This window comes from Mus pahari, unplaced genomic scaffold (genome assembly GCF_900095145.1).
Source record: "Mus pahari unplaced genomic scaffold, PAHARI_EIJ_v1.1 scaffold_13931_1, whole genome shotgun sequence".
Taxonomy (NCBI): Eukaryota; Metazoa; Chordata; class Mammalia; order Rodentia; family Muridae; genus Mus; species Mus pahari.
In genome coordinates, this window is record NW_018394150.1 from 1 (window position 1) to 9,438 (window position 9,438).

A 9,438-nucleotide genomic window follows, 5' to 3' on the forward strand; every position below is an offset into this window, starting at 1 on the left:
GCAGGGAGGGACCTTTGGTCAATCCAGACAGGGGAATCATCCTTCCAGGTAATCTTATCTGCCGGGCGTGCAGGGGGAACAATGGTCCTCATGAAAAATGGGAATTGTAACCTAGGCCTGCACGATCCACTTTGGGAGAGGCAGCTATTGGCATAGGCCTCCCCTGCCCATTTTTGCCTAATCCCTGTCCAGGGAGATAGCCCTGGGAGAGCATTTGAGCATTTGTTGAGCAACAAGTTCATTGGGACTACACATAAAAACTTTCATTTGAGAGAGAACGTCTCTTCCCCAAAGATTAACAGGTAGGCCAGGAACAATGAAGGGCTGAATAGAGCCTGAATTTGCCTCACTATCTTCCCAAGTCAGCAATTGAGAGCTCTGGAGAGTATTTTTGGATTGTCCAATTCCTTGTAGATGGGTCAGAGTGGCTTGTAAAGGCCAAGCTGAAGGCCAGGCACTCTGTGAAATTACAGTAGAGTCAGCACCTGAATCTAAAATGCCTTAAAAGCTCTTGCCATTTATCTTAAGGCTGAGCATAGGGCAGTCCCTAGTGATTTCCTGGACCCAGTACAGGTCTGAGAAGCCTGGCTGAGAAGAGCCGTACTGTGCACCTATTGCTGGATGAGACGTATCTAGAGGTAGAGTCAGAGCCTGTGCCAAGCATTGCCCTTGAAATATTGATATAGGGCCTTGAGGGGCACTGACCAGAATCTTCATTTCTCCTGTATTATCATTGTCCACTAAAGAGGGGTGGGCTATAAGTCCCTTTAATGTGGTGGAGGCACGCCCCAGAATTAGAAAATACATATGAGGTGGGGGAGGTCCAAAAACCCCAGTGGAAAGGACCTGGATGCCATCCTCAGGGGTCAGTACTGAACCCACGGAGGCACACAGGTCCACCCCCACACTTCCTGGGGTGGCTCTGTAGAGAGAGACTAGGGGCTGAGTTGGCTGGCTGTCCACTGCTCCCCGTGGACCGCAGGAATGAGACAGGTTTGGGGCTCGGGACTTCCCCTCCCCCTCCCCGACCCCCCCCCGCGCTCCTGTTTCCCGGAAGCGGAGGAAAGAGATTTCCTGAGATGTCTCTCCTGGACTTACAAGCACTGGCCCAATGCTTCCCTTTTTTACAGCGTGAACAAAGAATATCAGGCAGTAATGCCTGCAGGAGGCTGAGGGGCATTAGGAAAAGAGAGAGTGGGACACTGCCTGGCCAAGTGTCCAGATTGGCTGCATCTGAAACAGTTTTTCTGCAGAGTGGCCTGCCTGAGAGCTGCTCTGATGGCAAGCATAGGCTGAATGGCGTCACCAACTGCAAGATGGACCGTTTGCGACATCTTGTGGCTAAAAGGGTCTACTTCACGGCAAAGGCGTATCATGCCATTCAGGTCTCTGTATCGGCCCCGAAGTACAGAACGGCAAGCCATATTTGAGTTTTCACATGCTAATTGTTTAATAAGCTTATTGTCTGAGTCCTCATGTCCCAGAGTCCGTCCCGCCGCTTCAAGCAGGCGACTTACAAAATCACTATAGTCCTCCTGAGCTTCCTGAACTACTTTGGTTAGTGGCATAATCAGTGAACCCTTGACTGGAATAGCACACCAGGCACCCAGCGCTGTCTGTGTTAAAAGACCGAGGGGAAAGTGCTGCAGACACGTCTCATCTGTGTACCTTCTCTGACCGCTAAGCTTCTCATAGGTCCATTTAGAAGAGGATGAGTCGGGAGACATTTGGTTAATGGCAGCGAGCGAATGACAAGGATCTAAAAAAAAAAAAAATCTGCCTTCTATGACAGAAATTGCCCACGTGTTAAAATGGACTGAGCCACCCTTAACCATTCACTGGGAAGCATGTAACCACCTCTGGGAATTGATTCCAGGACAGAGATCATATAGGGGGCATTAGTTCCATAAGTTTGGACTGCAAAATGTAGTTCCTTCAAGCCTTTAAAGTGTAATTTGTGGAACTCTGTCTGCTCAGCGGCTGCCAGCGTGGCTGCCTGCATTTGTTCTGTATCGCTCTCCCCCTCATCGGCTGCCTCTTGTTCCCTGTCCAATTTGGGGAGGGGAACTTGAGCAGGAACTGCAGCTGATGTAGAATCTGCTGCTTTGGCAGAAAGAGTAATTACGGGGAAAGCCAATGCTTTGGGTTTGGGCCCCCTAGAGGCTTTCTCTTTAACACTGCCTGAGGCTGCTGCAGATGCTTTCCCTTTAAGACTGTTCAAGAAAGCAGAGGGGCGAGAACTGACTCCCTCAGGGACTCACGTAGTGAGACGGAGCTCAGTTGAAAGCTGGGTAAACTGCTTTTGGAGTTTACCAAAAGAGGTATAAGACTTCCTGTAGCTCTGTGACCTGAGATGCAAGTTTGTCTCTGGCCTTCATTAGAGTGGCTGCAGGCAAAACTGAATGCAAGAAGTGGGCGCACAAACATTTGGCTAGTAAGGAGGGAGCCCTTGTACCACCAGTGGCACCGAGGCAATTGGCAGTCAGTCAGGATTTCCATAAGGAGCTGCCTCCTCTCCTACAATATCTGCATCCTCAGGGTCTGAAGCTTTGGGTGCGGGTCTTTCAAAGACCAGATTAATCAGTGGAACCTGGTTAGGAAGTGGATCCTCTAGTAGAGGACGATAAAGAGGAGCCAGCTGAGGTTCTGGCATGTCTATAATTATTGAAGACAGCTGTGAAGGACCCTTTTTTGGAGTAAGTGATGCCTCTGAGGCCACTCGGGACAGAGGGCAGAGACAGTATTCTGTGACTAACAAAAGCTGTCTTTTGTCAAAATCTTCTGCCACACTTTCTATTAAATCAGTCTCCAATATGAGAGAACAGTTTCAAGGACAGCATTGGGGCCATGTCTAGCCAACCTTTCCTTTAATTCTCTACCCATCCTTTGCCATTTTTTATGGTGAATCTCTGCCCCATCAGTGATAAACCAGGGACATGTCTGATATATAAAAATAAAAAATTTTATTAAGTCTTTCTTTTTTATGCTCACTCCCCTTTCTCCAAGAGAGGCCTTCAGGTCTCTAATGAAGACGGCCTCTTTAGATAGTTTATGACCCATTCCTATAGGACAGAGACAAATCCACTTCACTATGGAGGAAGGTTATTACCTGTGAGCGGTGGGAATGCTCTCTGTATGAATTCCACTACCCGACTACGGAGGAAGGCTTTTTCTCATGGTCAGTGAGCACAGTTCCTCTATGAAATTTACTACTCTCCTGTTACTTCTTCTTTCTTCTTTAGTCGAGATGAACTTTCCTTGGAGCTCGTCTCCAGTCTCCATCCTACCTCGAGCCTCACGTTTTGGCACCACCTTTCCTGACCCGCAGGACAAGTTATTCCATTGGTCTGAAGGGGATCAAGCCTAAAGGTGAAACGGGCAAAGAGAGAGAGAGAGAGAGAGAGAGAGAGAGAGAGAGAGAGAGAGAGAGAGAGAATATGCAATGGATGTTTTTTTTTGTCATGGTCTTGTTTATTGAAGGCTAAAAGCCCAGTTTTTAAGGCATACAGGGAGAGGAGATAGGGAGGGGTTAAAGCATGATCAAAAGAAACAGAGTGAAGGACAAATGGGGGAATGCTGACTGCAGGTGTGAGACTTCTCATGATTTATCTCAGAGTCCTTGTGCCCCTGCTCCGGAATTGTCTCTGAAGTCCAGGTCTTCCAAGATGTTTGTTTTGGGCAACTCCAGAATGCTGGATACCTTTTAACAGCCCCAGGTGTCATCTCAGGGCAGAGATCAAATGATTCCCAGGGCAGTCTTGGGTGGAGAGAGATTAGAGCAACCTTGGGAGTGAGGGAGTGACACAGCCCTTAACAAAGGACCATTTGGCTATTAGGTGAGAGCTGTCAAAGGCCTGGTCTATCTCAGTCTGGTCTCCAACAAGGAAGATGTTGAATTTTATTTGAGGTAGATAGTTCCTCCTATGTGCACCATGTTGACCTGATATATTCATTGGTGTGGTTTCCTATCAGGTCCTGAATCATGTTGATATAGACAGGACTCAGATTAGAATGGTCTAAATTGTGTGAGCAGACAATAGAAGGACGTGTCCTGGCTGGTCGGTTGACCACAATATATGCTCAGAATGAGTTTGGGAGAAGTGTCATATGCTTAGTTGCCAAACCTATCAACCCTCTTCAACAACATTAGCCAGAAAGCAATAATTTCTTCTCTCCCCAGGTGCCTGAAAAAGCCACTGGTGTCAGTTTGCTTCAGTAACTGTGACCTCTCACAGTGAGACTTGGATTACCTGCCCTATTGCCTGAATATTTTTGAGTTCAAACGTCTGTACCTTATTGATATACCTTTACGTCATTTACTCCTTGAGCCTCTTGGGTTTCTCCTTGAGAGAGTGAGACATACCCTGGAATGCCTGGTATTTAAGTCATGTGATATGGGGGAATCTCATTTCAATGCCCTGCTGCCTGCCCTAAGTCAATGTTCCCACCTCACAGATGTCAATTTCTGTGATAATGAACTCTCTCTGCTGTTCCTGGAGCAACTTCTACACCTCACAGCCAAGCTGAGTCAGCTGACCTATGAGCTGTACCCAGCCCCTCTTGAGTGCTATGATGATAGGGGTATAATACTATTACACAGATTAGAAAAATTTTGTCCTGAGCTCCTGGAAATACGCAGGGCCAAAAGACAGCCCAAGGTTGTCAAAAGACAGCCCAAGGATGTCAAAAGACAGCCCAAGGATGTCAAAAGACAGCCCAAGGATGTCAAAAGACAGCCCAAGGATGTCATTTTTGCTACAACTCAATGTTCTAAGTGTGGTAAATACTATGTTTATGATCTGGAGACCCAACGTTGCTTTTTTCAAGAAAAACCCCAGTATGGTTGATTGTGGAACAGAAAAATGGAAGCTTAGTATTGGGGATTGATGAAATCTTAATTGAATTTCCCTTGCTTAAAGGAGCATGGATATGTCAATCACCTAAAGGTCTGAGATACACAATAAAAAGGCAAGTTCTTCCTCTGAGCTGGTGAATGAATGTAGCATCTGCAAAAAGTGTCAAGCAGTCTTTTCTTCTCTAGGATTATTGTAGTGTGAGTGTGTTACAATAGAGGCACACTTACATGAGGTTATTGTTCTCCTATGTTGATGGCATACAATAAATGTGTTGACTTTCTTTTATTTTAAGTTTTTTTTAAAGATTTATTTATTTATTATATGTAAGTACACTGTAGCTGTCTTCAGACACTCCAGAAGAGGGCATCAGATCTTGTTACAAATGGCTGTGAGCCACCATGTGGTTGCTGGGATCTGATCTCAGGACCTTCGGAAAAGCAGTCTGTGCTCTTAACCATTGAGCCTTCTCTCCAACCCCATGTGTTGACTTTCTGGGTGGCTGATATGTCAGATATTTCAGAGTACACAACCTACCCATTCCCAGCATTTCTGCACCTGTGTCTGGTTCCTTCGTTCTTCCTCACCATAATTAGGTCAATTTCAGATTTGAGCAGTTCCTTGCATCCCAGGGACAGGTCACAGGAATGGGACCCAAAGCACTGGGCTTCACAAAGTGCTCAATATTTTGGAAAGAAATTAATATGTAGTACATTCAGATCAGAAAAACTGAGTTAGATATGGACAACAATGGGATGAGGGGACAGGTTTCTTTAACAGTCAAGAAAAACGAGGACCAAGAGAATACCAAGGCAGGCAAATTTCAGGAACAATGTCCTTGTATTTAACCTCTGCTGGAAGACATTATTTGCAACATCTGAAAACTCAGAGACACAATATCAAAATTAGAAATACATGATGTGACCTTAAGCTATCTAGCTCTTCATACTTCCAGAACAGTTTATAAATTGACTAAGATGAGCTTCACTTAGTCAGAGATATATTTCTTAACACTATCTCCTGGTTCCAAGTGACAGGTCCTCATAGAGTTCTCCCAAACTTCATGTGTAGTACAGTTCTTTAAGATATTGAGGTGACTCACAGCAGGCTTCTGAGAAAAGGATGTTCTCTATGGAACTTATCACTGTCCTCTTACTCACTTTAGTTCATCTCTTTAACATCAAGGCTGGCAAATGTGTCTGGACCTAATGCCATGGTGTTTTGCCTCATTTTCTTGTTATGGGTCTTATTTTCCTATGTAGAGTCCCTAGAGAGATGAGACTAAATATGTGCACATCAATGCTAGGGTATTTTCTTTTTTACAAAAAAAAAAAAAAAAAGTACCAGGGTGTTCTTCATGAGATACTATGAATAGCCCAAGACAAATTAAAACCCTGAGTTTTCTCAAGGGATGCCCATGCAGAATGAAAGATGTTTCTGGCTAGAGTCATAAATATTGAAATATTATGTAGGTATCCTCTGTTCTCTGTATGATTCCAAGATATGCTCAAATTTCTCAGCACAAAGGAGATCTATGTGCCTCGGAGGGCCAAAGAGCAAGGGATAAGAAACAATGGCAGGAGATAGAAGACAAGGGAGAAGGGGAAGGGAACAAGGGAGAGGGTAAAGGAGCATTTGTCCTTGGGAACAGGGCAGGAGAAAAGGACTGCCTCTGGATAAAGAATAATACCTAGCCCATATGCAAAAAGCATGTTATAAAAGTAAAATGGTAAGCTCCATGTGAAAAAAAAAGATATTTTATTCTAATTCAGCATTTTAATTACATAAGCCAAAGAAGTGTTTGATTGCTGGATTTGAGAGCTGGGTCTTAGTAGTGAGCCTCAAGAGGAGGAAGTTTTGAAACAAAGGCATAGAAATTGGGGCTACTTTTTGAGTGTAAACTAATGGTTTTGATCAAGGCACAGTGATGTTGGAGAAGGACAAGAGCTGCCAGGACCATGTTTGCCATTGTCAGGCTGGCTAGAGTCCCATCATGGAGACAGGAGAATTGTTGAGACTTAAAGTTTCAAATTAATCTTCAGATCAAGACCTTGTATCAAAAAAAAAAAGACAGAGCCAAAAATATCAACCTCCCCTAAAATGAATTACATAAATAACACCTCACTCAACTTATAAATACTTAACTAAATAAACAAAGATGCCTCAGCGATGGGAAATGATTCAATGAATAGGCTCTTGACTCTCAGGCTAGTGTGAGTTATTTGGCTTTCACAAAGGAAACTCCAACAATGGAGATAATGAAAATAATCACAGGAAACATTAGTTTGCAACAAAAGCAATCAATCAGAAGGCAGGTTTTGGTTGGAATAAGGAGCATAGAGGGATAGTGGTGAGGTTTTAATGTGCGCAGTTCTCAGTTTCCATGTACATCACAGTGAGTTTAAAACCTATAAATAATGTAAATGGGAGTTTTGTAAAGTTTTTCGGCTTTCATTAGAGAGATGGGTACAGAGGTTTTTAGAGAAATAATGTGAAATACTCTAAAAATTTGATTGGTAATTTTTTATAAATCCATACAAAAAAAGGAAGATAAATTCAATTACAAAATACACATGGATGTTTAGGTATAATCTGAATATAAATAAAAAAATCTCTGTCAAATAAAAAAATCTCTGTCAAAAAATGAAGAAGAAAAAAGAATGAAAGTTGCTCAGATGGATTTGAAACTGATTACAGGTGGTAGTTCCATTGCTCTTCAGGAAGAAGCTAGGAACCCATAGCAACATTGGCACCCAAAACCCTAAAGCTCATGCAGCCCACAAAATCCCCAGTGGAGACTCCATATTGGACTTGAAAATCACTGATCACCCGATCTCCAGAAGACCAGAGAAGAAAGAGAAACAAAGGCGAGAAAATCCCCAAACCACCTGTCTAACAAAGATGAACTAAGAAATCACCTAAAACAGAGTAAACCCAAACCTGGATGTGTGGAAGCCAGAGTAAGAACGCAATCAACAACAGCTAGTGCAATGTTGTACCACCGGAGTTCAGCAATCCAGTTACAGCCAGCCATGGATATTGTAATGAGATGAAGCACAAGAATATGGCATTAAATCTAATGTTATAAATATGATAAAGGTCTTTAAAGAGGAAATAAATGAATCCCTTATAGAAATCCAGGAAAATACAGCAAAGCAGTGAAGGAAATAAAGAAAAAATGTTGAAGACCTGAAAATTGAAATAAAAGAAAGGAAGCAAACACAAATAGGAGATTGAAAATCCAGCTAAGCAACAGAAACTACAGATGAAACATCAGGAATCCAATCTTATAAAGATGATATAGGTCTTTAAAGAATATATGAATAAATCCCTTAAGAAAATATAGAAAAATACATTACAACGTGTATATTTATTAAAACAAGAAGGAAATTAATATAAATAAATAAAGAAAATGCAATTAAACAGATAAGGGTATGCACAAAACTGTCCAAGATATGAAAAGCAAACTGGAAGCAATATAGAAAACACAAACTGAGGCAGTGCTTGAAATGGAAAACTTAGGAAAGAGAAGAGGAATTACAGATAAAAGCATCATCAACAGAACACAGGGAGAATCTCAAGTTTAGAACACATGATAGAAGAAACTAATATATGAGTCAAAGAAAATGCAAAAATCTAAAATGTTCATCACACACAGCATCCAGGAAATCTAGTATACTGCAAAAAGATTAAACGTAAGAATAATAGGAATAGAAGAAAAAAGATTTCCAGCTTAAAGGTCCAGAAGATGTCTCCAACAAAATCATAAAAGAAACTTGCCCTTACCTAAAGAAAGTAATGTCTATCAAAATACAAGAAGCTTACATAACACCAAAAAGATTGTACCAGAAAAGAAAATCCTACCATTGCATGATAATCAAAGCATTAAATTTATAGGACAAAGTAAGAATTTTAAAAGCTTCAAGGGAAAGAGCCCAAGTAACATATAAAGGCAGAACTATTAGAATTAAACCCAATTTCACATCTGAGACTCTAAATGATAGAAGGGCCTGGACAGATGTCTTGCAGACTCTAAAAGACTACAGATATCAGCCTAGAATACTATACCCAGAAAAATTAAATCACCATCGATGGAGAAACCAAGATATGCCATGACAAACCTAAATTTAAACATGACTTTTCACCACCCAACCCTACAGAGGATATTAGAAGGAAAACTCCAAAACAATGGGACTAAGTCTACTCAAGAAAAACAATAAATGAACATGACTAGAACTAAGAGAAGAGAAAGGCACACATGTGAACACACATACAAAATAACTGTAAATAATATTTATTGGTTATTAATATTTCTTAACATCAGTGAACTCAATTTTCTGGTAAAAAGACAACAGATAACAGAATGGATATATATGGAAACAGAATCCATCATTATGCTTTCCACAAGAAAAAAAGATAAAGTAAAAAAGATAGTCATTATCTCCGTAAAAATGCCTGGAAAACAGGTTTCCAAGCATTAGTGCCAAGAAATCAGCTGGAATAGCCTTATATTATCTTTTAAAATAGATGTCCAACCATAAGTAGTAAAAGGAGAGAGGGAAGAACACTTCATATTCATCAAATG

The 9,438-nt window shown here is 41.7% G+C and overlaps 1 pseudogene; it reads left to right on the forward strand.

Moving 5' to 3' along the window:
* The first annotated feature begins 1,130 nt into the window (after positions 1–1,130).
* LOC110315893 lies at positions 1,131–4,847 on the forward strand (annotated as a pseudogene).
* Positions 4,848–9,438: the final 4,591 nt, after the last annotated feature.